Source organism: Rutidosis leptorrhynchoides, chromosome 8, assembly GCF_046630445.1.
Source record: "Rutidosis leptorrhynchoides isolate AG116_Rl617_1_P2 chromosome 8, CSIRO_AGI_Rlap_v1, whole genome shotgun sequence".
In the NCBI taxonomy this organism is placed as follows: Eukaryota; Viridiplantae; Streptophyta; class Magnoliopsida; order Asterales; family Asteraceae; genus Rutidosis; species Rutidosis leptorrhynchoides.
The window spans coordinates 171,454,664-171,459,437 of NC_092340.1; positions in this window are offsets into that span (position 1 = coordinate 171,454,664).

A 4,774-nucleotide genomic window follows, 5' to 3' on the forward strand; every position below is an offset into this window, starting at 1 on the left:
AACGCGAAATATTATTACAATCAGTTTTTCATATAGAATTGTAGTAGTTGAATTGTATATTAGCTACTAAGTATGAACTTAACGGGTAGGTACTACCCGAATTTAAACTTATAAAACGCTAATATGAAGAAAAAGCTTTTATAAATGAGTTCATATTATGCTACGAAATACTATTAACTACTCTTAATATTCTGTATGATTAACTTGTTCCATTTAACTATTTTGAAGGAAATGGCACCGACTACTCGACACACCGTGAATATGAATGAAGAGGAATTCCGTACTTTTCTAGCTTCAAACATAGCCGCAGTACAGGCTGCGCTACATACCAACAATAACCTTGGATCTAGCAGTACAGGAAATCGTGTAGGATGCACCTACAAAGAATTCACTGCCTGCAAACCTTTGGAATTTGATGGAACCGAAGGACCGATCGGATTGAAACGGTGGACCGAGAAGGTTGAATCGGTGTTTGCCATAAGTAAGTGTACTGAAGAGGACAAAGTGAAGTACGCTACGCATACCTTCACAGGTTCTGCGTTAACATGGTGGAATACCTATCTAGAGCAAGTGGGACAAGATGATGCGTACGCACTACCGTGGTCAGCATTCAAGCACTTGATGAACGAGAAGTACCGTCCCAGAACCGAGGTCAATAAGCTCAAGACAGAACTTAGAGGGTTACGAACCCAAGGATTTGATATTACCACGTACGAAAGACGATTCACAGAATTGTGCCTATTGTGTCCGGGAGCATTCGAAGATGAGGAAGAGAAGATCGACGCGTTTGTGAAAGGATTACCGGAAAGAATCCAAGAAGATATAAGTTCACACGAGCCCGCCTCCATACAACAGGCATGTAGAATGGCTCACAAACTAGTGAACCAGATTGAAGAAAGAATTAAAGAACAGACTGCTGAAGAGGCCAATGTGAAGCAAGTCAAAAGAAAGTGGGAGGAAAACGGTGATAAGAATCACCAATACAATAACAACAGCAATTACAACAATAATCGCAACAATTATCCCAACAATCGCAACATCAATCGCAACTACAACAAACGGCCCAACAACAACAACAACAACAACAACAACAGCAACTACAACAATCATCCCAACAACAATAATAACCGCAACAACAACAACAATCAGAAGCAACTATGCCAAAGGTGTGAAAAGAATCACTCTGGGTTCTGCACCAAATTTTGCAACAAGTGTAAAAGAAATGGTCATAGCGCGGCGAAGTGTGAGGTCTACGGACCAGGGGTTAATAGAACGAAAGGAACAAATGGTGTCGGAACGAGTAATGGCGGAGCAAGTAGTGTCGGAGCAAGTTATGCCAATGTAGTTTGTTATAAATGTGGAAAACCAGGCCACATTATTAGAAATTGCCCGAACCAGGAGAACACGAATGGACAAGGCCGTGGAAGAGTTTTCAATATTAATACGGTAGAGGCACAGGAAGACCCGGAGCTTGTTACGGGTACGTTTCTTATTGACAATAAATCTGCTTACGTTTTATTTGATTCGGGTGCGGATAGAAGCTATATGAGTAGAGATTTTTGTGCTAAATTAAGTTGTCCATTGACGCCTTTGGATAGTAAATTTTTACTCGAATTAGCAAATGGTAAATTAATTTCAGCAGATAATATATGTCGGAATCGAGAAATTAAACTGGTTAGCGAAACATTTAAGATTGATTTGATACCAGTAGAGTTAGGGAGTTTTGATGTGATAATCGGTATGGACTGGTTGAAAGAAGTGAAAGCGGAGATCGTTTGTTACAAAAATGCAATTCGCATTATACGAGAAAAAGGAAAACCCTTAATGGTGTACGGAGAAAAGGGCAACACGAAGCTACATCTTATTAGTAATTTGAAGGCACAAAAACTAATAAGAAAAGGTTGCTATGCTGTTCTAGCACACGTCGAGAAAGTACAAACTGAAGAAAAGAGCATCAATGATGTTCCCATTGCAAAAGAATTTCCCGATGTATTTCCGAAAGAATTACCGGGATTACCCCCACATCGATCCGTTGAATTTCAAATAGATCTTGTACCAGGAGCTGCACCAATAGCTCGTGCTCCTTACAGACTCGCACCCAGCGAGATGAAAGAACTGCAAAGCCAATTACAAGAACTTTTAGAGCGTGGTTTCATTCGACCAAGCACATCACCGTGGGGAGCTCCTGTTTTGTTTGTCAAGAAGAAAGATGGTACATTCAGGTTGTGTATCGACTACCGAGAGTTGAACAAACTTACCATCAAGAACCGCTACCCACTACCGAGAATCGACGACTTATTTGATCAACTACAAGGCTCGTCTGTTTATTCAAAGATTGACTTACGTTCCGGGTATCATCAAATGCGGGTGAAAGAAGATGATATTCCAAAGACTGCTTTCAGAACACGTTACGGTCATTACGAGTTTATGGTCATGCCGTTTGGTTTAACTAATGCACCAGCTGTGTTCATGGACCTTATGAACCGAGTGTGTGGACCATACCTTGACAAGTTTGTCATTATTTTCATTGATGACATACTTATTTACTCAAAGAATGACCAAGAACACGGTGAACATTTGAGAAAGGTGTTAGAAGTATTGAGGAAGGAAGAATTGTACGCTAAGTTTTCAAAGTGTGCATTTTGGTTGGAAGAAGTTCAATTCCTCAGTCACATAGTGAACAAAGAAGGTATTAAGGTGGATCCGGCAAAGATAGAAACTGTTGAAAAGTGGGAAACCCCGAAAACTCCGAAACACATACGCCAGTTTTTAGGACTAGCTGGTTACTACAGAAGGTTCATCCAAGACTTTTCCAGAATAGCAAAACCCTTGACTGCATTAACGCATAAAGGGAAGAAATTTGAATGGAATGATGAACAAGAGAAAGCGTTTCAGTTATTGAAGAAAAAGCTAACTACGGCACCTATATTATCATTGCCTGAAGGGAATGATGATTTTGTGATTTATTGTGACGCATCAAAGCAAGGTCTCGGTTGTGTATTAATGCAACGAACGAAGGTGATTGCTTATGCGTCTAGACAATTGAAGATTCACGAACAAAATTATACGACGCATGATTTGGAATTAGGCGCTGTTGTTTTTGCATTAAAGACTTGGAGGCACTACTTATATGGGGTCAAAAGTATTATATATACCGACCACAAAAGTCTTCAACACATATTTAATCAGAAACAACTGAATATGAGGCAGCGTAGGTGGATTGAATTATTGAATGATTACGATTTTGAGATTCGTTACCACCCGGGGAAGGCAAATGTGGTAGCCGATGCCTTGAGCAGGAAGGATAGAGAACCCATTCGAGTAAAATCTATGAATATAATGATTCATAATAACATTACTACTCAAATAAAGGAGGCGCAACAAGGAGTTTTAAAAGAGGGAAATTTAAAGGATGAAATACCCAAAGGATCGGAGAAGCATCTTAATATTCGGGAAGACGGAACCCGGTATAGGGCTGAAAGGATTTGGGTACCAAAATTTGGAGATATGAGAGAAATGGTACTTAGAGAAGCTCATAAAACCAGATACTCAATACATCCTGGAACGGGGAAGATGTACAAGGATCTCAAGAAACATTTTTGGTGGCCGGGTATGAAAGCCGATGTTGCTAAATACGTAGGAGAATGTTTGACGTGTTCTAAGGTCAAAGCTGAGCATCAGAAACCATCAGGTCTACTTCAACAACCCGAAATCCCGGAATGGAAATGGGAAAACATTACCATGGATTTCATCACTAAATTGCCAAGGACTGCAAGTGGTTTTGATACTATTTAGGTAATAGTTGATCGTCTCACCAAATCAGCACACTTCCTACCAATAAGAGAAGATGACAAGATGGAGAAGTTAGCACGACTGTATTTGAAGGAAGTCGTCTCCAGACATGGAATACCAATCTCTATTATCTCTGATAGGGATGGCAGATTTATTTCAAGATTCTGGCAGACATTACAGCAAGCATTAGGAACTCGTCTAGACATGAGTACTGCCTATCATCCACAAACTGATGGGCAGAGCGAAAGGACGATACAAACGCTTGAAGACATGCTACGAGCATGTGTTATTGATTTCGGAAACAGTTGGGATCGACATCTACCGTTAGCAGAATTTTCCTACAACAACAGCTACCATTCAAGCATTGAGATGGCGCCGTTTGAAGCACTTTATGGTAGAAAGTGCAGGTCTCCGATTTGTTGGAGTGAGGTGGGGGATAGACAGATTACGGGTCCGGAGATTATACAAGAAACTACCGAGAAGATCATCCAAATTCAACAACGGTTGAAAACCGCCCAAAGTCGACAAAAGAGCTATGCTGACATTAAAAGAAAAGATATAGAATTTGAAATTGGAGAGATGGTCATGCTTAAAGTTTCACCTTGGAAAGGCGTTGTTCGATTTGGTAAACGAGGGAAATTAAATCCAAGGTATATTGGACCATTCAAGATTATTGATCGTGTCGGACCAGTAGCTTACCGACTTGAGTTACCTCAACAACTCGCGGCTGTACATAACACTTTCCATGTCTCGAATTTGAAGAAATGTTTTGCTAAAGTAGATCTCACTATTCCGTTAGATGAAATCCAAATCAACGAAAAACTCCAATTCATCGAAGAACCCGTCGAAATAATGGATCGTGAGGTTAAAAGACTTAAGCAAAACAAGATACCAATTGTTAAGGTTCGATGGAATGCTCGTAGAGGACCCGAGTTCACCTGGGAGCGTGAAGATCAGATGAAGAAGAAATACCCGCATCTAT